General features: G+C 42.3%; 1 protein-coding gene across 3 annotated transcripts in view; it reads left to right on the forward strand.

Annotated features, from left to right (window-relative positions):
* SPDYC (speedy/RINGO cell cycle regulator family member C) overlaps positions 1-25397 on the forward strand; it is a 155421-nt gene that overhangs the window by 6512 nt on the left and 123512 nt on the right. The gene's annotated exons all lie outside the window — the stretch shown is intronic.

Consider the following 25397-nt stretch of genomic DNA (forward strand, 5'->3'; position numbering starts at 1 on the left):
TAACACATCCCCTCCAAATGCTATTTGCCCTTCATAAAAACTACTAGAGTAAGTGGCAGAAAGCCTTGGACAAGTATCTGTAAAATGTAAAATATTGGCTGCATGAATGGACACATGGTTATGATAAAAAGGCTCTGAACAGTTTGGTTCTCTCCCATAGGTGCTAAACAATCCTGGAGCAAAGTGCGCTCTGAAGGCTAGTAGTACAGTGGATCTGCTTATGTACAGACTTCCTGGACCACTGGATGGCGTAGTAGGCAGAGAACTGGGCAAAGTAGGTGGGATATTGTAGTTTCACCTCACTTTCTGGTTAGCTGGTATAAAACAGGTTGATATAATTTCAATGTATTAAGATCAGCTTGTGGGTTGAGCACCAGTTGAACAGATATATGTAACCAGCAGGTTACAGAACTACACTTGCCATCAAAGAAATGGTGTCATGTACACTTTAAAGTGTTCATTCGTCCTCTTCCCTACGCCATGAAATTTAGTTGTGACAATGGGATTTAGGTACACAAACCTAAACATTACTGGAAAGCATGGAGACAATGCAGTGTTTTGCAGTAGCAATACAGTAATGCATTCTGTAACAACTTATATTTTTGGTAATGCAAGCCAGGCAGGATTTAGTTGGCTTAATCAAAGAATCCTCCCGATTACCTCTGGTTTGCAATTATTTGAAAGAAAATCTTGCCTAGCACCCGCACACAGGCCTCTGGCACTTGGAGGAGAGGATTACTGCTGCACTCTTTCTCCATTTAACCCCTTTGAACTTGCAGCAAACGGAGAAGAGAGTAGAGAACCCTAAAGGCACGAGCAGAATGCAGGGTAAGTTGTGTTGAACAGGGTAACTAAAATGGCTTGCTTTACTACACAAGTGCCAATTAATTCGCAAACCTATAGAATAGCAAATTGCTATGTGACACTTCTTATTTTATACCTTGTTACACCCCCTTCTTGCTCCTTAGAATAACAATCCTTCTGACAGTTCATAAACCCCCACTTGCACTCTCGTTTTCACTCACCCCCAAGTATTGGCTTTCTATCTCTCTTAACATCACTGTGCTACTTTTCACTCTGCTTTAAAAACTTCTGTCACTAATTTTCTTCGATTATGTTAATACAATTCTTATTGTAGCTTGTATAGAACTTTGGTGAAAGCACTTTATAAATGCAATAAAATGTTACAGAATTATCTGCTTCCACACTTTTCTTTTTTTGGACACGCTATATTTGTACTGCTGCACTTTTATCATGACTGCCTTTCTCATGCACGCAAACATTGAAGCGTTTTTAAACACTTATCTCTGCAGCCTTTATTTCTGTCCTTCGAGAACCACGGATGGCTGCTTTTCTCAGTGTTTCAATTCAAGTTGGATACAACCTTGCTTCCCCTCCCACCCCATCCCCCCTGATAAAGTAGTTGTTGCCAAGTAAGCTCTGGCAGTTGCATTAAGCTTTGCCTAAATCCTGATGTGATGGCTCGGCTGAGATTTGTATTGTGTAAATCCTAGATTGGATGCTTGATCAATGTAAGTCCTTATCTTTTGTGCAACCCCTGATGTGTTTTGATTAGTGGTCTGGGTAGACATTTCAAAAAAGGTAGCAAGCGCTCCTCCCCAGAAAGAACATTGCATGGTAACCTGTTCTGACGTGAGTTTGCAGCACATGCTTTTTGCCCACTGTACCTTTCACAGATGGGGAAATATCTATTTGCATATCAGTCTTTGTCCCGCCCACATGGGCAGTCCAGCACCAAAATGCTATGGCAATTCCTCTCTGAACAAGAGTACCAACAGCAACCCCATACACATGTGAACAGTGAGCTAAAGTATTGGTTGAATCTCCAGGGGCCATCCACCCAAGAACAGGTCAATGGGCTGTGTTCGTGCTGGTAGAGGGTTTCCCAGACCCCCCTCTGTTTGTGTTCTGCGTAGACTTCACCCAGTACAGACAATCCTTAAACCCTTTTTCTAATTCTTTATTTCCTTGTGTGCTTAATTTGGGAACTTTAATTAAATTAATAAATGTACATGCTAGTGACCCATCATGGCCAGGACCCCTTCCCTTTGTGACCTACTGGCTTTATCTGGTCAGTCCCACTCATAAACATTGGGTCTCAACATTTATGCTTGGCTCCTGTGAGCCGAGGTTGCATCCTTGCTATGAAACAAGCCAAAGCTTGCTGTTTCCAGCAGCTTACCCCAATGCACCCCTGTGGGAATATTTCCCCTGCACTTTTTAATTCTAGGTCCTTCCACAAGACCAAAACTTATATAGTTGTAACAATAAAGCTCAAAACCACCCTAAACAATGTTTATTTCCAAAATGTGTCTAAACTTTCATTGTCCACAACAAAACCTTTCGACATTAGTTTAGTTTTCACAGGTAATTCCCAACCACCCCAGTGGTATTAGACCTGCATATTCCTCAACCAGAAAAGTATTAAGAGTTAACTTGATGTGTCCTTTTATTTATATATCTCGTCCCCCACACGGACTGAAGTGCAGCATTCACACAATACCTGGGGCCTTCAAACGGTAATGTAAATGTATTCGGGTTTATCCGTGACAATGTTTTATAGTGCATACCAGTGGAACTAATCTGTTCTAGGATGGCGCTCACTCAATTACTTGTTGTTCCTAAACAGTCGTGGGGCACCCAACCTTTGCCAGTCACATGCCTTTTTTGATGACTACCCTTTGTCAAGGGTTAGAGCCATACAAGAGTGTGTAGGCTTATTTAAACTCACTATAAAATGAATATGACAACACATGGGCTGTTGATAAAAAAAAAAGTTGTGTGAATGTTTTGGTTTGCCGATAAAGGTCGAGGGAGATTACCCACTGCATTGCCTGAAGGCAAGAGACTGGTTCAATTGCCCGTCCATTGATTTACTTAGGAAACGGTCTGTTCAAGATGGACGCCATGATTACAGCCAAGTTTCCCATTGATAAACGGGGCATTGGAACTGGAATGAAACTTTATTAATCAGACACACAGTACTCGACTGATAACTACGGTGGTCTACTGCTCAGTCTACAGAAGTGATACACTGAATAGTTTATAAAAGGAGCAATTACTAAACCTGAAGCATAGTGACCTACATTATACATTATTACACTGTTGCAGATTGACTCTTGATATATCAAGGCTGGGATACACTAAACAGCGTGTAGCCATATGGGGAACTGGGGTGAGTGCACTTAACAGATTTCGACAATCTTACATTACCCACTGAATTTTGGAGTACTTTGACATGGAAATGAATCTTGTGTGTTTGCAGTACGGATATTTGATGACTATGCTTTGTTTCAATTTTAGGTATACGTTAGTATGAACAATATACAGTCAGAAGAGGTTGGTGTAAGATGTTTGCCTTGCCACGTGAACGCCTGTAGTTGCCTACAGGTGGTCCATGTGCGCTCTTATCAGACTTTGTCCTTCTATACACTACTCAAATGTAACTTCAAACTGAATTTCATGTCATACCCAGCTTTTAATAACATAATTCATTAAATGTTAATCCAAAATCACTTTTTTACACTGGCTCCACTATAGAGCTATCCATTTCAAGAAACAAAGCTACACAGGTATCTTAAACGCATCATAATCTAATCGAATTCAATTCCAAGTTTCCAGTGTTCGTCACTTAAAATAGCTTGTGCAACTTTTGGATCCAGTCAACTCAAAGGAATATTTCTATTGGGCAACGCGTTTCGGATATCCCACAATCCATCTACAGGGCTTTGAGCTGCCCTTCTCTGTCAATGTTTGTTAGTTTCATCTGTTTACCCTCAAATATGTAATGTAACTTCAAATTTAAGGGTACTTCAACCAGTTCATTTACAGATACAAAAATAGATGGGGAACTAACCTGTCTCGGGAGGATAGCTCAGCAGCAATGTGCTTGCCTTGGAAGCAAGACTGGGAGCAACAGTGTCGATCTTCAGGTCCGTGCTTGGAAACCTCCTGGGTATTAAGCGTGTTATAAATAACATATCATAACCTCTGCTTGTTGCAGTAAGTACAGTAAATGAGTGACCTGCAAATAGAATTACTGTTACCATCTAATCACACCTGCCTTGTAATGTGTTAGCCAATATCACTCTCTGGTCCTGCTGGTGTCCTGCATGAGCAGATCTTCAGACCCCTTAGTATAGTTTATCCAGCAGTCTTGATTTCTTAACTACTGAACTAACTAGGCCGGGGGAAGGGGGGGGAGTGGATAAAACGGGCCTTCTATAATCTACAGCTCCTGGATCACACTGGTTCTTTCTGGACAACCTGCAACAGAACATCTTGGTTAATATTACAATTTGTCTGAACATTCCCTCATATTGGGCTCTTTGCTCCCAGCTTTACCTGACTTCCTCCGCCCTTAGCTTAGAGGCTTCTCTTGAGTAAAGGATTGCATTTTTTTTTTTATTTGGTTTAAGAGTTTTAACTCTTCCCCACAGAATGTCCCTCTAATCCTTTTCTTCCTCAAATGGTTTTCTTTCAACTTAAATAGTTTACCTTTAAAATCTCCCAAATGTGAGGGATTGCAGATCCTAAAATGCTTTTGAACAAAACGAATTTGTTTACAAATTGCCACAGCGCTCCCTTGAAACCGACTGCTTCCCTTCCTTTGAAAAGATTCCTCCGACTCGACTTGCTTTATTTCTTGCTGCACGGATTGCCAGAAACGGGGAGCCGAACCTCACACGGGATCTTCCTGTTTCCCTATGGATACTGAGACACATCTTGGGATCATTTCCTCAAGCGTGACTGGTAGCTTTGCGCACGCTCGAGCTATTACTATTTACATTCGGTTTCCTCATCCCCAATTGGGACCAAAAATGGCCCGCAGCAGCACAAATTGACGTGTGCAAGGCTTCATCTTTAACATCTTGCTCTGCGGCTGCAGGACGCATGCCTCACTCTTGCGATTTCGCAACAAGCAATCTTCCTACAAACTCTGCTTCTAGCAATGAACACTAAGCTTCCTTTCTAAAACTCTGTTGCTTGTACATTACATTTCAGCGCTTTTGAACTTGACTAGCAAATCATGACAATTCACTTTTACAATGTGTTTATCCTGGCATTTACCTGAAACTCGTTTCCTCTGTCACTTGACTTCTTGGTTTCAGGACTTGACTGTAGACACCTTCATTTCTTTATGGTTTTCTCTGGAATTTCTACAGGTGTGACTGCTCAAGTGTTTAGCTAAAATGAAAGGCAGTTTAGAACCCCTCCTGAGGTTCCAAACCACCTCACAATGCTCTAGTCATGCTGTACAGCTGAAATTCGGCAATCGGATGTCTAACAATATAATTAAGGAAATGCATAGTTCGACGGAACACTGACCCTTGTGCAATATCTCAAGCTTCAGCTGAGATATGCAATGGGAACTTGACCATACCCCCTCTGTAATGCCCTGTCCCAGGGCCTGGCTTCTCTGGTCCACGTTGATGTAATCTTTTAAACAATAATGGAGAGTGCACGTCCTTTTTAGTAACCCATGATCTTTCTTCCGGACAGTACCCTTTGCAATCCACCAAATACTGCAGTTTTCCCCGTACAACCCAGGAATCCAAAATGTCCTGAACTTCTTCATACTCTTCTCCCAAACACTCAATAGACATGGGGCCTGGTGATTGTTTTAACCTAGTACCTTCTCTTTAGACTCAAAGGTAACCTTAATTTTACAGCCACTGGGGACAAAACCTGCATTATCTCAAAGGGACCAATGTATCGTGCGCTGAACTTGTTCTTGCCCTTAAGAACGATTTTTACTTGAATGCCAAACCAAATCCTCTTGATAATTTGGCGCTGCCGTATGTTTGCGGTCATCAAACCTCTTGTAGTGGTCCCTGCTCTTTTGTAACGCCTCCATTGCCCTCTTGATGATCTCACTCATAATTTTCAGTCTACCCTTTACATCCAGCAACTCCACCTCCATCAAACTTGCTTCCCTGCGAAACCTCGGATGAAAACCCTGATTTAAAGGGGCACATGGATGTGGATTACTTTGACGTATTGTTATAGCAAAAATCTGCTAACGATATCCCCACCCACACTTTACCCGAATTTAAGTAACACCATTGGCCTCAGGATAGAATCTGGTAGTTGGACCTCAATCCTTAATTTTCTTTACAGAATGACTGCCAAAAACATGGATACAAACTGAGATCCCTGGTCAGAAGTCACCTGCGAAGGAAGACCATGCAATCTCACGATTTTGCAAAAAAACCTGAGCTAAAGAGGTGGCTGTAGACACCCCTTTAATTAGGATAAAATGACCTGCTTTAGACATCCACTAACATCAAAATTGTAATGCAGCCCTGGTCAGAAGGAAGGTTGACTAAGTAATCCAGTACTGTATGCCTGCAATGTGGTGGTACTGGTAACCAATCCGGCTGGCTTTATTTTCTCACTTCACTCCAGCACAGGTTTTGCACGTTCTCGCAAAATCTAACATCCTTATGTGTTATCCTCCCACCAACTCTCTATGCAATAATTCCAGAGTTTTTCTAAAACCAGGATGACCTGCTAAAGGGAAATCCTGAGATTGCCTCAAAGCCTCCTCCCGTAATAAAAAAAACCTAGCATCCACAAAAGGCAAACCCCTTAATCTGTCGTACAGGATCTTGTCCAAAATCATTCTTTTTAGACCTTTTTATGAACCCGCTCTTCACATTTCTCACTTTTCATCTCAGTAACCACAAGGTTGTTCTCCTGTACTAACGGAACTGGTGTGAAGGGTCATCTTTAAGATTTCCCGGATAGCATCTAAACAAGGCATCTGCCTTACCGTTTTGGTGCCCTGGCTTGTAAGTAATGACAAAACCATACTGTGACAAATCAGCGCAATATTAAGATTTTGTGATCTTGGACAACTGTCACCTGGTGTTTGGCGCCTAATTAATAGTGCCTCCATTCTCCAAATGCCACTTTAATGTAAGAGTTCTGTCCGAAATGGTATAATTACTTTCTGCAGCTGAACATTTCTTGTAGTAGAAAGCTACTGGACGAAGTTGTCCAGTTACAGGATGCCTCTGCAACAGGATGGCTCCTAGAGCTAGATCAGAAGCATCAGCCTCCACAAAGAATGGTGGTTCGACATCTGGATGTAATAAAATGGGTCCTGTGGTGAACTTCAGAGAACTGAAAGCTTCCTCCGCCTCACTTTCCACAAACTCATTTAATTCCCTTCAACAACCGTGAATGGGTGATCCCACTTGTGAGGTCTTGAATACATCTTTGGAAATAATTAGCAAGTCCATTGATGCTTTAGATGTCCTTTACGCTGGCTGGAGTAGGCCAGTCAACCCCAGCTCGATGCCTGAATCAATCTCTAATCCTGCCGGTGCAATCACAAGACCCAAGAACTCTACAGTTTGGCGAATGAAATTGACTTGTCCAGTTTTGCGAATAAATGATTTTCTGTTACTTCTCACGTGTGCCTCGTTGACTCTCACTTGAGAAAATCAAATCGATGTAGACCACAAAATAACAAGATATTCCTGCACCCCTCAATAAAAAACTGAAATGCTCCAGGAGCATTGCAAAGCCCGAAAGGCATCACCTGATACTCAAAATAGACCAAATGAGTGCGGAACGCAGTCTTCACTCATCTTCTCTTATCCGCACTAGGTGATAAGCCCCCTTAAAATCACAAAATACCTTGGCACCTTCTATCCTATCCCACATCTCAGAAATAAAGGGAAGTGGATAATTTATTTTTCAGTGATTTTGGTTAAGGGCTCTGTAATCAATACAAAGTTGGTAAGGTCGGTCTTGTCCTTAGGCACAAAATAACGGTGATGCCGCTGGGGACTGCGAGTGACAAATGAATCAGTTTGCCAAATTCTCCTGCAAATACTGATTCAGATGTTCGTGCTCTTTTTCAGTTAAAGCATAAATTCTGCTGCAGGGAATTGAAGCCCCCTCTTCAAGATCAATTTTGCAGTCAATTGGACGATGTGGTAACTTGCTGGCCTCCTGCTCAGAGAAAATATCTTCCAAATCCCAATAACATTCAGGCAAAACATGGTCAATAAACACAATTCCCTCCCTATGATCTCAGCTATTCCTAATGTAAGTTGGGTCCCTTTTACAACTGTAACCTGTTCTGGAACTTCCTTAGCTATAAAGTTTCTGGCCATGACATTTCCCGTAGCTACAGAAACCTACAGGGACCCCCACATCTCAAACCTCACTTCCAATGCAAGGATAGGTTCATGGTAACGTGTTGCACAGATGTCTGGTATTGGCCACCATCTGGCCCCTTCCCATGGGTGTTGGAAATCTTCATGGTGCTTTAAGGCAGTTTCCTACAAAATTACTGCTATCCCCACAATACAGAACTTTTCCTTTTGCCTTTTCTCCTTCTCTTAAGGGTGGTTTGAACTGTCTCTCCCCCACCCAGGAGCCCTATCTCCTTTGGACCGGTTTCTAACTGGGAATGTTCACTCCAAACCCAAGATCTTGCCTCAAGAAGGCACCTCCTCTGCTCTAAACGTCTTTCTGACAATACAGCATCCAATTTCATCACTAAAGTTATTAACTCTTCACAAGTAGCTGGTCTCTCCACAAGGCATCTTCCTCTCTTCTCTATAGGGGTTAGCATGAGGAGCTGTATCTCTTTTCTTTGGGCAACCCACTCTTCAACACTAGGGGTCAATCTCGACTGCCCTGTTTCAACTCTAACCGTTTCACTGTCCACACACTCGGTCAGAGTTCTGACAATCACATTTTTTTACTGAACTTTGCCTTAAGCTGTTCACAACTTCATAGCTCACTGGCTCTTCCACCCACTAAAGGCACAGACTAAGCTGCTGCCTCCCCTGTCAGGTTAGATAACAAAAATGCCACTTTAGAAGTTCCACTAGGAAATGTCATGACCACTGTGAGGGGGCACAAGGTGTGCCACAAGCAGGCTCCCACCAGAACCCTGTGGGCCTAAAACCACTGCAAAAGGGCTCCTGGAGCCTTTGCCACCAGGCTCATGTGTGGGAAGGAAGGGCTGTTCAAACCAGGTCCCATTTATGTACATGGGCCTTTAAATCCAACATGGAAGCACCCACAGTCTAGTTCTAAGAACCAAGCCATGTGGTCTAGTGTTTTGGGTGTGGCAGGGCTGCTCTCCCTGGTACTACTTTACCTTTGCTATATAAACCACACCCTGACTGCAGAACACGCTTTGCGTTATTCCGCAACCCTCAGCGTGACGCTCAAGTGTCCAGTTCCAGGTCTTCAGCATCTTCCTGTAGTCCTGCAAGAACAAGATTTTCTGCCTTACCTGAGAAAACACCATCCAGCACTCAGCATCTCAACTGGGCTGCAACCTGTGGAAACCGAGAGAAGAAACATCACTCACCTGTGAGTACTAGCTTACTTCCAGCAAACTGCTACCACAGCTGCTGTTCGAACATTGCGACCTGCAATAACGAGAAAGGGAGAAACAATATTAGAATGCATGCTTCCAGAACATCGAATTCCATCGTGCTACGCCATGCTTCCATCCGGAGCAACATCGGCAAAGGAATGACATATTCAGATTCGCTTTCAATATTAAACAACCGCACAGTGCTGTACGTTTAACTGATTCCGGGGGCCTGTTTTTCATTGCGCTGTCATCCACTCGCAGCACCACAGTGGCCTGTGAGGAGAAGAAAACGCAGGTTGGCTTTAAAAGACAAAGGCGCTGCCCTTCGTGCTTTCTCTTACCTTGAAAACGTGCCTCTCCATCTGGCACGCCAGCATCAAGACCTTTGCACCTTGAAAGGAGAGACCTTAACAAATTCCCGCCATAAACAGAACAAAGACTTACAATTAACAAACCTGCCTACCAGCAGATTCGGGGGTCACAGCAGGCCTGGGCCAGCAAACATCGAGCGCCCCTGCACAAGAAACGCAGGACGGTTAGCTCACCCTACAAATAACTAAGATTCATTATTCAGCACTGGGCAACTACACATCCAGGGTTCCAGATCTCAGAGCCTTCCAGGCGCCCCAGGGGTTATCAGTTGAGCGTAACAGGAAAATACTCAGGAAATGCAAATTACAAAGGACTTCTATTTTTTTTGTTCTCCTGCAAAACGCTCCAGTGGAGCCGATGGAGTGATCACTAAAGATATTGCTGGTGAACTGCCTGTTCTCCTCTCCGCTCCCAGACCTTGCTTCCTCCTTCTCAAGATACAATACTGGAGGTTCTTCTCCTGCACTCCTACTGGAAACACTTGGTCTCACTGCTTCAGCGACTCCCTGACTGACTTACAGATTCAATTCCTTCATTTTAGCATATAACTCTGTGGTCTCCCTAAAAATTCCTCCATCTCCGCTAACATCTTCCCCAAGGACCCCCAACAATAAGTGACTTCCATCTGTTTGGGTGTCGGGTCTGGTTGTATGGTGTTTGAGGGGTAGTGAGTTCAGTTTTAATCTGCTTGTTTTAGAGCAGTGTTATTTGCCTTAACTACGATGTTTCAGAGTGAGAGTAATAACCCAATCCAACATGGAGAGGGAGCTGATTGGTTCAGGTAGTCACCTGGTGGACTCGGCAGCATTCTAAACTGCCTTTCATTGTCCATTCTGTTCCAGGAAGGACCTGTATGTTTGGCTCTACCTTTTTGAAGTCATAAAATAGTTAATAAGATTTCCCACTTCCCAACTTGAAGATCCAGACGTTTTGTCTTAGATTTTGAGTAAAATAGTTTTATGGAATTACCTGTGATGTTTTTAATAACCTTAAGAAATACAAACTGTCTTTTCGTTTAGGTATTTAGTTAGGAGATCTTCTCTGTGAAAGCACGCAAACTGTCAAACTCTTGAAAATAATTCCTGTTTGCGAGTAAATGTTGGGCATTCTGCGAATGGAATTCATGTTAATTTAGGTTTACTAATCTTATTTAGCTGAGGTTTTGGTTTGTTCATTGGAATTTAGCTCCATAGTGTATTCTACGGTGCCAATTATATTTGGGACTCAATGCGCATGCATAGGTAGTTAGCATTCGGGTAAGACTCAGAGTTCTGTTTGTGGAAACTCTTGCGCACAAAATAGACAGTTATATTGGTGTCTTATGTGCAGTAACTTTTGTCTCATTTGTTCAACTTGGTATCAAAGTGTGCAAAGGTTAAAGTAGACATGCTAGTGTTAAACGCGTGTAAGGGTTGACCTTTTAGGTTGGGCGTATAGTTTCCCATGCGCGCTGCTAGTTTTGTAGCCTCTGAAGTTTATCTGAATTAAGAAGTAGGCAAATGTTCATAAGACTGAATGGCTACATATTCTTTTCTAACGGAGCAGGAGGGCAAACAATGGTATTTGTATTTGCTTCATAGTGTTGTTCAGAAGAATTTTGCGTGTGTTCTGTTTTTCATGTGGAATATCCTTGCTAAAGAAATTAAAGGAATCTCAAGTGACACAAGATCAGAACTCTGATCCAACAAGGGAAGCAAACATTAGTACATCCTAATGCATAGAAGACTCATCATTTCCTTGTTTGCATTAAGAGTGAGCTTAGTATGTAAATGACATTTGGAACTGCAATTGCTTGGTAAATAATTGGATCAAAAACTCTCGAAGTTAATTGTTGAAACTTTGATCAAAAATCTCACACTTTATGAACTTGGAAGAAGATTCTTTTGAAGGTTTGAATAATTTAAGACTGAGTAAAAGCACAGCCATTTATTATCCTCTAAGCCAGTAGCAGGGGATGCACAGGTTTGAGGAATCTCTTTGAGAGTAGAGTGAGTCAAGAGTTTTGATTAGTTGTGTAATGTATCTATTCTCTCTGCAGATTGATGCCTGGAAGAAGATAGAGATATATGCAATTTTTCTGTTTTCTCCACTTCCCTTTCCCTTAAGGGTTGGAACTTCAGCTGTTCAGTTGTTGCTCACACCTTCTTGGGAGACTGTGGGGTTCAGCAGCTTCCGTGGACCGAAGATTACTGGACATCGGGCAGGTATTATTTACGTGGCCCTTTCATTCTCTAAGGTCCCAACACTGTTGTCCTGCAGGGGCAGATGAATAATCCTTACCCTTTAGTCTAGCTTTTCCAACAGTCTTGATTTCTTTTAACTACTACTGAACTGACTAGGCCTCGAGGACAGGGGAAGTGGATAAAATCAAGCCTACTATCTCTTTCTGGACAACCTGCAACAAAACATCCTCAAAACCTTCCCTCATAGTTTGCTCCCTGCTTTACCTGACTGCCTCTGCCCTTAGCTTGGATGCTTCTCTTGAGTAAAGGATTGTTTACTTCTGTTACGTCACTGTACTGAAGATGCTTTGAATGGGTTCTTAGACTTTGATCACTTTTCCTCAAACATTTGGTTTGGTTCAAGAGTTTTAAATGTCACTCTAATCCTTTTCTTTCTCTTAAAATCTCCCAAACTTGAGAGTGCAGATCCTAAAATGCTTTTGAAAAAAACAATTTACAAATTGTTACATCGCTTCCTTTGAAAAGACTCCTCCGACTCTTCTGACCTGACTCGCGTTATTTCTTGCTGCATGGATCGCCAGAAACGGGGACCCGAATCTCCCACATCTTCCTGCTGAAACACGTCCTAGTGTCCTTTTCTCAAGTACAACTGGTAGCTGTGTGTGTGCATGCTCAAGCTATAACCATTTACATTGTTTCCTCATCCGAAATGAGGACTGAGAATGGCTCGCAGCAACACAAAAGAACGCACACAAGGCCTAATCTTTAATGTCTTAGGCAACTGTAGAACGCGTGCCTCTCTCGCGACTTTGCAACAAGCAATCTGCCCACAAACTTTGCCTCTAGCAATCAACACTTGTTTCCAAGAGAACAGTTCTTTCCTTTTTGAAACTCAGTTGCTTGTACATTAAATTCCAGTGCTTTTGAACTTGACTAGCAAATCATGACAAAAGTCACTTTTACAATGTATTTATCCTGGCACTTATCTGAAACTTGTTCCCTCTGTCACTTGACTTCTTGGTTTCATGACTTAACTGTAGACCCCTTGGTTTCTTTATGGTCTTCTCGAGCTTCTTACAGGTGTGACCTCTGGTGCTTAGCTTGAATGAAAGGCAGTTTAGAACCCCTCCTGAGGTTCGAACTACTTCACAATGCTCTGGTCAATCACTGCTGTAGAGCTGAAATTCCATCTTGGATGAGGACAAAATCCGATGTCTAACAATATAATTAAGGACATGAATTGCATAGTTCCATAGAACCCTGCCCCTTGTGCCATACCCCAAGTCTCATTTGCAATGGGGAACCTCGTTGTAGCTGAGATGGGCAATGGGAACCTGACAATCGCATAACTAGGTCTATACCAGATAAGCCAAATGCACTCACCCAGCTTCTAATAGAACTAGCTTGACTGGGTATCCTGTCGTGCTACAACTGATGAAGAAATGTAGGACCATTTGGTAACCTAGGATTTAACCTGGCGACACGCAAGCAGCCATTAACTTCATAGAAGTGCAATTTCTTACTGTCGGGTCCTGTCTTGAAGCTGCTGAACCCCACAGACCCTCAAAGGTGTACCGATTAGATCTACAGCTGAGTTCAGAACACCCCGGGGGGGAGGGGAATGGGATAAAACAAACTTGACACTGGGTCTTCAACTCTGGGAATGATGGCTGCATAAATGAGAGCATCTATCTACTACCGCCACCATTATCCACCCCTAGAAGTGCACAATACCTGAGAATCCCCTGCAGATACCTAAGAGGAATGATGTATTACTTTTAACTCTACAGATTGAATGAGAACGAGTTACTGTATTTTCTTGTATTGTAAGCCTTTCTTGAATGTCCTTTCTTCAGAGTTTGCAAACTCTACCAAAGACAGTCGGTCTTATTGTAGGTACTGCAATCAAATTGCCCTCATAGTGCACATTAAAACCTCCTTAATCTTCCTGAACTGAGAAGCTCTTGTCGGTCTCTTGCCTTTAAAACTGTGAATTAATCCTGATGCACTTCACGTGTCTTCAAACCCTAAAAGTATTTTAATTAGCTATTTAACTGAAGTCTTAAATCCTATTTTCACCAGCTCAACAAGTCGTAATAACTAAATCATGTGAAACGTATTCCAGGAACTAAGCTCAGTGCTTGTCAAAACAATTAGAAAAATGGTTGCCGAGCTATAATGCTGTGCAGCTCAACTTTTGAAGTCACCTGAATCTGAGTAATGAGTCTCCTCAGCTAGCTCCCATCCGAACGCAGTGCGTGATTACTTATCTTCACAAACTGCATTTGCTTTCAGTAGAATGTTGCATTAATAACGTAACGTCAATAAAAAGGCTCAAGGAAGCTGAATAGTGAATAATTGCCGCCCTGCTGAAAACCCTAATGCGCCTGCCCGAGGAAGGTAGTTTACAGTTTAGCAAACCCTTGTGAGCCAGCATAATTTGTATTTTTACTATTTCTCACTGACTGAAATTCTTGTGTTGTTGTAAATGCTGAATACATTCAATAAACTATTTACTTTCTTTAGATAAGACAGAAAAATATTTTACCAGAATTGCATCACTTTTCTTAAATTGAAGAGGTGATCACAGATCTTTCTGCTTGATGAACATTCTTCTTCTCCTTAAATCCTTCTCTGCAGAAAGTCTTATGTAATTTCCAGCCCTGAACTCTGGACACAAAATAAACAGTATCTACACCAGTCATGAAAGGCAGTTTAGAATGTTCTGCCAGGCTTTGTTCGTTCTTCAACCAATCAAGATTCCAAGTTCTTTCCTCCATCTTGACTTGGGATAATCTCAGGACTCTGAATTGCCTATGTTAAGGCCCAACCAACAAGGTAAAATGCAGAGGAAGTGTACATAGCTACTAAATGGAATGTAATGTTGTAAATTAGCTGCTACAAGTTAGATGCCAAATGACCATTTCATTGCTACCTACAGTCTATCTACCAGGGAACCTTACACATACTGTGTGACAAAATATAGGAGTGGTGCTATGCTTGGTTAATCCAATTACTAACAGAAGAACCTACCTGCATATGGCAAAAATGCCATCTCATCAGTAAACACTTTAGTAGCTGAAGTAACTATTGCCATGGTAACACTCTGGAGATGCTAACTCTCATCCCCCTGCTAACACGGACATTATAATTAATGGAGGGTTTCTACTCATAAGCCCTGCCCCAGACTGCCCTATTGATCAACAAATTGCACTTCTGTATAGGTTTCCCTGACCTTGAGACATGGAACTGGCATTACCATAGGGTGCCCCATGGCTGTTAGAACTATAGTCGCCATGGTTATGCCTTTCGCACACACGCAATAGTGTGGTCTGAAGTGCAGTGACCCTCTTGGAATGTATTTGGGCACCCTGGCACAGTATCATAGAGCGTACGTGGGCTGAGCATCTAATTAGAACAGGCCCTTTGCAAGGATAACCCTACCTTTTGTGAAACGCTGGCAACAGATCCAGTGCTCCATGGATCTCAATTTACTAGTGAATGAGGAACTAGCACAAACTATTAGCTCTCTGGACGAGGAGATTTGACGGTATTAAGGTTTCCCTGAGCTCTCACGAACAAATTCATCCAATTCTAGAAGTGACTAATTTAAAACTGGAAAATAGAAAATAAACAGTAAGATTCAGGAGGGGTAGACTGGACAGTGTAAACGTGGCAAGAATATTACAGACAAAGCTCTATCGGCCACGAGTCACAAACACAAACCTCATCGGATGAGTTGTCTTGACTTGGATGTTATCCAGGGGATAGAAGTAGATGCTCACACTTGTAGAGTTTGACCGCCACCTGCCAAGTCTTTTTTTTTTTTATTTTTTAGGAAGGGACCAACCTGAAGAGTGGAAGAAAAATAAACTTAATAGTGAGCATCTCTACACATGTGCTTTCTTTGCGTTGAAAATACTACAGAAAGTATTCTTGCACAGCAGTAGTTTTATGTGAAAAAAAACCTCTTTAAACTAATGAGGAAACTGAAGTTTAGTTTTCTTCTATTAGTGGTACCAAGTGACAGTGATGGCTTGGAGTACCTGGCAATGTCACCTTCGTGCCACTGGTACAGAACAACATGATTTGGATGGCCTTTGAGAAACGAGTACTTGCCGGATTCAAGAAAATATATTTTTACCCAAAAGAAAAATGGGAACATCACACACCAAGAGACCGGTGATCAAAGGACTACTAGATGATAAATCTTAAACCAGCGGACAAAGGCGGTGCTTTGGTCCTAATGGACAAGACGTGTTACCTAAAGAACGTCAAGATGCAACTAAATGACGGAGAAACTCATTGATCCAACAGAGAAGGTAAGGGCATTAAGGAATTTCTGGATGAGGCTGAAAACCCATCTCTAAACGCACAAGGAAATTCTTGGAAAGCACACATCCAGTGATGCCAGTCTTCTATATCTTACCTAAGATCCACAAGAGTCTAGTGAATCCACTGATGCACCTGTTTATTGCTGTTATGGGCAACCTTTTGCAATCTCTTGCTGTGTACTTGGATAAGGTTATACAACCACTAAAATAGCCCTACATATAAAGGACACAACCCATTTCTTAACAACGCTGAATTTGTACAGGGATGTGACTTACACGATGGATTTCATGTCCCTTTACACTAATATCATGCATGAAGCAGGTTTGGAATCTATGAAGTGGCTTTTACTCAACTCTTGACTCATTTAAGGCAGACTGGACCTTGTTCTTACTCTTTTGAAGTTGGTCCTGATGAACAATTTCTTAAAGTTTAAGAGGTACTTCCAAGTGTCGGGAACCAGCATGGGAGCAGCAAAGGCTCTGTTCTGGGAACACCTACATGCTCTATAGATCGTTAACTCGGCAAGGTGGATATAGCACCTTTCAGTCTTTGTACGCTACATAGACTATGTATTTGGCATCTGGATTAGACAAATGTACAAACTTGCAACATCCACAGTTTCGGTCAACAGTGACCATCTCCTTCTTTGATGTAGAAATATATTATGAGGATGTGGATTTAAGGCCCTTTTGTGGGTAGCGTGTCATGCAGTGGATGGGAAGCAGAGTAACACTTTACACCAAATAATGGAACCAACTCTGGAAGAAACAAGTTACATTGGACGTTGCACAAGCTCTCGGTGCTTCATACAAAAAATTATATAGTAAAAATGAATCGTATGACCACATACTTTGTGGCAAATAAAAACCCTATGAGGGGCTCATTTGTTCAAGGGGCACATTGAAAATATACTTTCTATAAGGGGTTGACTTGTGATTGGATCTCTATCAGGCCGACAACTCATGCCCACCTCTAGTGCAAGTCATCCAACATGTGTTGGTACACAACACATCATTGGCTTTCAAACTATAAGGCCCTTTGTTAAAAGGCCCTCTACAAAATACAATTGGTTTACACGCTTGTGCCCTTCTTGAACATTTGGCTCACTAGCAGCACGTAAGATCATACTCCAGGTGCTAGGAGGTGGACTTGACTGTGCCTCCCCACCCAATTAGCCCACCCAATTAGCCCAACATCTCATCCCCTATGCCTTCTGCCATGAGATTGTATTTGATCCTGGCCTTACAAAGTATCCTTGTCTCTGGGAATATAAGGGAGTGTGAACACTCACTATCGCTGTTCTGGTACTTCAAGCCTGAAATTTTCATCCTTGGCTCATGTGACAGGAGACCGCGATTTGGTCCATATTTCAGCATTTAATTGTCTTTCAAAGAATAAAACCTGGCATGCATTGTGTTCTTTCTTTGCACCTTAACAAGGGATGCACCTTAACAAGGGATGATTCGGCATCTCACGGTTACTGCCGTCAAGAATAGATAAGTCTTGACTGCTTCAGACTTGTCAACAGGCCAAAGCAAAAACAAAGCAGTGATGGCTAGGTTTAGAATGAATCCAGACCATCGTTTGTCGCATGCTATGCCATTACAGAAGGGGAAAGACCATATGCAAACCAGGCTTGGCCCCACCCCACTAGGGTTGAAAACCTTCCAGCCATCACCTTTTTGTTTTGCTAAAGTCACCCCGAGTGGGACGGATATGCCCAGATGTGGGTCCAGAGTCTGCCAGGCCTAGAGACCCAAGCTACTCCTCAGAGGCCCAACAAGGTTGAACATGTTTGGGGTGGCTTGTGGTCCCGTGCAGAAGGGAATGTGACCTAGCAGTTCGGGCTGGACTGCCCCTTTTTGGGGTAGGACCAAGCCTGATTTGTATGTTTTTCCCTTCTGTAATGGCTTGGCAGTCTGAAAAACCATGGTCTGGAGGGTTGCCCTGAACTGTGCCTGTGGTTGATTTATTCAAAGCCTTACAGCCATCACCTTTTTGTTTTGCTATTGTCGCCAGGCCAGACAGCCCTTCCAGATTTGCCCACGATCCTGGCTAATTCTTTGCTGCGACTCCGCTCTTCTCCATGGGTTTGAGCTTACTAAATGTGATGCCAATGTCCAGTTTCTATATGACGGCTCTGCTGGCAGTCTATTCACTAAATAGCCAGCGTTTAAAATTACATAACCTACTTGCGTTGCATCTGTACATTTGATTGACTTGTATTTTCTGCAGTGCTCTTTACACGTGCAATCTTCCTTTCGCAAATGAAAGTTTACTCCATTCTTTACTTCGTCATCAGTTTCTATAAGGTCCATGCATTTTCTTCAGCCAGTCTTCTCAGTCTCTTGTGACTTTCTCACAATTTCATATTCCTTTGGGGAGCTCCTCCCTCAGATTATCATATCTTCAGGGATGAATTTGATAGGGTTTTCTCAGTAGATAACTTCTCGAATATTCATCATGGAATAGTTGCAACTGCTGGCGTCAAGCATGGCACAATCTCAGGCTTCCAGCATATAGCGGGATGGGGGGTCGGGACGTCCTTTAGCTGCTCCTCTACAAATGCATCGAACACCAGGATATTCACTAAACCAACACTTTGCTACTTGCTACCAGCTTTCATACCAAACTTAGTGTACCATTGAGCCAAGGTATCGACGCAACATATCGAACTTGGATGTGTACAAAAGACAAGCTCAAGAACTGGAGGTTAAATTCCAGGAAAGGGAATACAAGGATCTGATCAAAGATAATTGCTGTGGAGAATATATCCTGAGTCTTTACTTACACCCAAACCGCAAAAGACCAGTTTTTCTCTGGTGTATGTTACCACACATTTAATACAAAGTACCAGAATCCAGAGAATTATTCAACATAGGGAAATTATGCAGATAGACCCCTGTTTTCGCAACTTCCAACTTTTGCCTTCATGAACAGCCAGGCCCCCAGTAACACATTAGTGAGCAGATATGAGGCTACCTAAAAAATCTAAATAATGACGTACTATGCAACTGCAGTAAAGGGGAACAAGATCACCCACCCTTATTCAGGCAAGAAAATTGACACTCCTGACTACTAATGTAATGTATGCTTAGAGGTACCCTTGCGGATACGATTATCGTGACAAGACGATGGAGGAAGGCCAAAACTCGAACTGCACAATATAGGAATGAAAAATCACGATCACCAATGGCGACACATTTCTTGGAGGTCGGACAACGTAGCACAAAGCAAATGTGTCTTATTGGAACAGGTTTTGGTCCAGAATAGAGGCAGGGACCTCACAGGAGATTACTACAGAGGTAGATGGCCTGGATGGAGCTACTGGACTCTCCCCAAGGGGTATTATCTGCAAATCGAATTGTATGTGCTAGTAAGCAGGTTACACCTGAGACTCCATACGTCCGCCGTTTGACGGAGCTCTGCATATGCCCTGTGAACTGCACCAAATGAGCTCATGACACATCTATTTTGGTGATGTATGGACTGAGATTGTCAGTTCATTTACCCTATAGAATGTGCACATGTTGTTCCTGGGAGGCGAGTTGTAATCTAGATTTGTGTAGATGGGTATTGAGTGCTTGGGGTCACACCTACAGAGAAAGTTGAAACCCACATGAGAATTTGCTACAATGTTTGGTTAAGGGTAGTTGTGTCATAAAGGAATGCTTTGCTGAATCGATGGACTAGCCACAATATTGATAGACCTCTACCTTACAAGATGGAGAAGCCGTAATAAGGATTGTCACTCTGACACTGTTAGCCATCTCTGTGAGGTGCCCGAATACTTGGATGGCTGCTGCGCTTACCACCACGTTATTCCACTTGTGCGAAGGGCATAACTATGGTGACTATATAAACACAGCCGTGAAGCACCTGTGCAGTACTGCCAGTCTCCTTCCTGACCATCCGTGGATACCTTATACACAAGTGTGATTTGGGTTCCATGTGTTAAAATTGCGGCAAAAATGGCCGTGGTTTTGCTGCTGCAAGCCCTGTAAAGGATGCAGTGGACACCACCGCAACCTCCACTCCCCTTAAATGGTGGAATGGAGTACACATTTGATGGGTCAAGCCACCGCTTTTTTGTTTTTGTACAGGCTACATTTTTTGCCACGATTTTATCACTGCATACTGTGATTTGTTGATCATCGGGGCAGACTAGGACAGGGCTTTTATTTGATTCGAAAACCTCATTTATGAGGTCCGTGTTGGCGAGGGATTTCACCATGGCAATAGTGATTACTTATGTGAAAGAGTGGTGTCTCTCGGGAACCCGCCTGAGCCTTAATGAGCTACTAAAATTACAAATGTTTACTGATGAGATGACCGCATTTCTGCCACATGCGGATAGGTTCTTTTGTTAGTGATTGGATTAACCCAGCGTAGCCCCACTCCTATATGCCTTCACAGTATGATATTCTATGAGATTAATGGCTGCTTGTGTCGCCAGGCTTTACCTTGGGTGACTAAATGGTCCCACATTTCTTATCGGATGTGCCATTACAGGATACTGCAGATAATCTGAAGAACGTCTGAATACCTGGCTAGCTAGTTCTATTAGAAGCTGGGTGAGTGTATAGTTATGTGATGGCTAAAGCACATTACAATGCAGTTGTGATCTAGATAGAGTAATTCTCTTTACAGGTCACACCCATTTACTGTACTTATTGCAACGAGCAGAGGTTAGTTCCTATGGTTTAAGCACCCTTAGTTCAATCGGCTATGTTACATATTAGTAGGGGAAACAGCAATAAAATAACTGATAGTTGTGACTGTGAAGCACAGCTCAAAGCCCTGAAGATGGATGTTGTGTGATATCCGAAATGCGTCGGCTAATAGAAATAACCCTGTTGCACGAACTATTTGACAAACACTGGGAAATTGTAATTTTGATGGCTTTAAGAAACCTGCAGCTTTGTTTCTCAATTCTGATAGCGTTGTAGTGGGGCCAGTCTAAATTATTTTTTGGGTTCATTTACATTTGACTTAAGAGCTGTGACACATGAAATTCAGTTGACATTACTTTTTAGTGTATAGAAGGATAAAGTCCGATAAGGGGGCACATGGGTTGCCTGTGGGCAACTACAGGCTTTCACATTCCCAGGTTGGTATCCACTTGCGCTTGGGCACAATACCCATATGCACCTGAAATATAAAACACAAATGAAGCATATCAGATGAATAATAAGATTCGCTACTACTCCTCCACTCCTACGTTTTGTATACTTGAAGGATTTATTGCCAGACATATGGTTACGTTCATGAAAGTTACAGATTATAACAAGAACCCTGTGTTCTTCATAGGTTGCTTCGATTTGTCCATTATGTGAAGGACGGTTAACTAGCCCTGAGGATGGATTTAAATTTTTTTTTTGAAAGATGGTGGTTTTGATCTTTAATGTTACAATAATATGTTTTGGTCTTGCGGTAAGTCTGATTAACTAGAATTAAAAATTGTAGGGTCCATATTCCCACAGGAGTGCATTGGGGTACCTGCTGTCAACAGCAGGCTTTTGCTAGTTTCGTATTTATTAGATTTTCCTTGGCTAGGGTATTACCCTGTTCAACCAGAAGTTGATGTCACTTTTTTTTAAAGGATCCTGTAGTGCACGTCACACCTTTTTTATATCTTTCCTATGTCATCCGGTTTTCAATTCCACACCATCTACTTTTAAGTCGGTTACTACTTAATTTCAGTTCAATTGAAAGTATTTTTTTTTCCTCGTTCTCACTAGTAACACCACTAAATGTTGCCCATTGGGTACCATTAGCTATCAATGGCTGGGCAGCAAGGGCCGCTCCATAGTTTCCTTGTGCCATTAACCTGGCCCAGATAGGCTTGTGGTTGTGTTCTTTAAAACAGTGGCTCCTTTGACCAGAGGAAATCATTTTGAGCCCTAAATTGTTTCCTGGTTGGTGCTATAACCACAACTATTTTGTTGGGTAGTGACTGTGACCCATGTGGAGTCCTCTGACCCATTGATGCTTGAATGGGTGGAATGTCTCGGACCCTTCTTGAATCCACATAGCTGTCTTGGGCCTCACCTGCCTACAAGTTTATATATGAGGACCAGTACTGGCTTGCCATTGGAGAATGAGGTTTCTCGCCGTGTACAAGCTGACAAATTCACAAGTTCTTTCAGCACTAGGCCCTGCTTACTTTGGGCCGAGGTATTTGACACAAGCTCTGCACAAACACTTCTCCAGATCTGAAAAACCTTTAAGTATAGCTGTGGCCACGGCCACAACCAACCCTGTGAAGTGATCTTCACCCCCCTCCCTTGTTATAGTGGGACCCATTGAATCCTTTATTATACTACTTAACCAGGCAGTGAGACACTGTTGGCTTTCTGGCATCAGGGCCTCCACTGGTGTCCTCCTGCACTTTGCTCCCAGCCTAACATATATCCTTGTTTAGGATAACTGTTGCTGTTTGTTTTTCCTACCAACATCTGGGTCTAATCCCTTCCCCCAGGACTGCTCTGCCTGCTGACTTGAGTCCTTCTTGCCATTAACTTTGGTTGCTACTTCTAGGACACTACTATTCAGGCACTTCATGGTTTGGCTGCCAGTTTCTTTGTTTGGTAATCGTATTGGAGGTTCCTAGACTCTTCTGACGCCGTAGTTTTTAATTACCTGCATGGTCTTTGTGGTGAACCTGCCCACCCATTAAACACCTGCATTCTCACTTCTGCTTGTGCCCAGTACTCCTCTCTGCAAGCTCAATCTGTTAAGAGTAGTTTTTTTACTCACCTGGATCCTAACGTTGGGGTCGCATGTTGCACCTCCTGTGCTACCTATGCCCACCAGGAGAATGGACTTCTGGCTGACTTAATTGCTCGTCTTTAATTTGAAGCTGGCATGGAGTGTTCATGAATGGGTTATTTTTGGTACAGAACTAGAGCATCAGCCCATAGAGAAAACATTAGCATTGACTTGGACACTCAAAATGGTGTTCACTTTTTTTTTTATTAAACTGAATAGCCTGGTTTGAGCTAACCCTTTCTAAGGTTCTGCATTGCTGAGTCCATTTGGACTTTGCAGCACGTGGACATTACTGATGCTGTGGCTCTGTTTGATTATTTTTTGTTTTTAATGTTGGTCTGTTATATTCATGAAATTCATTTGGTGGAGGCTCGTTCCTTATTGTCTTTCCTTTTTTAAAAACGGATGGTAAATTATCTAGCGCTGGCTCATAATACTGTTTGGAGGGTCTGGATCAATCTTGCGTACAACACTCTCTAAACCAATTAATTTGGTACGTCTGTGCCCTACGAATAAGTCTGAGCAATGACCATACATCACTGCTACTTATTTCTGATGGGAGCTATGATCTGCACAAATATACCACTGCATGATGTCAACAAATTTGTACTTGCTTCATGAGTTTGTTTTTGTTTGCCTTCAGGTGTAACGTCCACATCTCCCACCTCACCAGATGTGATGTTTTTTGTATGAACTGTTTTGTGTTGTGCCAATGTCTCGATGCACCTGATATTGATGGCATCACTGTAAGCTCCTATGTCTGCCTTCCAAGAAGGGAGACTGGGTGGTTTGGACAGGCCCACTTCAGGACAGGATTAATTAAATTTTTCCCTAATGCTGCCAAGTAGCTTAAATGGTGCCAGATATACAGTGGTTTGACTCTTATTGACTTTTAATGCAACAAAATTGGTACAGGCTGAACAAATGCCACATTTTAATCTGGGTCAGGCAAAGGTTGAACTTGGCAACTCCTATAGCGCAGGGTTGACAATTTTCCTTTGTATTTTAGAGATGCATTGTGATTGTTCATCCCCCCCCAAAACCCCGCTTCACCCCCCCCCCCAAACCCCGCTTCAACTAATTGCTGTGTAAGCTCCTATGGGAGTGCTAGGCGAGAATTTATTTTTCAAACAAGAAGAAATTGTTTTTTTTTTTCTTTTTAAGCAAAGACCAGTATGTGTCGAACTTTAATTCCTAAATTGTAGGTTACATAATTCACAATTAGAGTATTGATACTTTAAAACAATGCATCATCTCCATGTTTTACAGTGAAGTTTGGGTTAGTGTATCTAAATGTCTTTGTCAACTATACTTCATTTTGTTGCAGAAGATGCCTCATATACACGAGTGAATACTTTTGAAAATGTACACGATCACATGATTACGTGCTTTTGATGGGATACCTAGTTCAGTATCCTGCAGGTTGCACACATCTTGGAACTGGTGCTCAACCTATGAGCGACCCATCCTCCCTTGCTTTATACCAGGTACCCCGAAATTGAGATGACGACAAACCTAGTTTGCTCAGTTCTCTGCCTGCTACACAATCCACTCTGCTTAGTCGTTCTTTCCTCTTTGAATACAAAGTCAACTAGATGCTTGCACAAAGTAGTGATCAATAGTAATATCTACAGCTCTATTGCAATACCAAACACTGTAGTTGTCCTTCAGAGCTCGCTTTGCTTTATGATTATATTTGCATTATATATTACCACCTGCAGGAGACAGCTGGCCAACTGTTTCAGAGCTTTTTTAATTTATTTGTGTCCATTCATGCAGCTAACCTTTTACATACAGACACTCGAGCTGTGGCTCAGTCCTTTCGCCTAGTTGCTTTGTCAAGGAAATCTTATGAAGGGCCTCTGGGTGGCAGCAGTGTGCCAAACAAAGCAGATTTTTAGTGAAATGCACCATTGTTCACATCGCCATGGGTTGAGTGTATTTCTCTTGCGTTGAATAGGAAAACTAAGTTACCTGACCTGCAGGTCTTGGTGAATTTTAAAGAATTTGCAAGGCCAGTCTCCTCTCTTATTTCAGCAGTATGCAACACTGCTGTATTGTTGCTCATTTTGTATCTTTGGTACAAATAACTTCTGGTGACACTAACAATATTGGTACAAAATAGATAATCAAATGGATCTGTTTGCAAATCAAAAAATGTTAATTGGCAAACTATCAATTTTTGAAAACATTTATGCCTTGTCTAGGTTCTAAAATGGTGACTACTCTGTACAAGGCAGATCCTCCAGCCACTTTCCCCAGTGAAGTAGTAGCAAAGGGTCCATGAACACTGATTTTTAGTTTTTGTACACCACAGAAAATGCATCCCTTTGATGCTGCTAAATCTGAACTGTGCATTGTGG

Source organism: Ambystoma mexicanum, chromosome 2p (assembly GCF_040938575.1).
Source record: "Ambystoma mexicanum isolate Mex_15411 chromosome 2p, UKY_AmexF1_1, whole genome shotgun sequence".
Lineage (NCBI taxonomy): Eukaryota > Metazoa > Chordata > Amphibia > Caudata > Ambystomatidae > Ambystoma > Ambystoma mexicanum.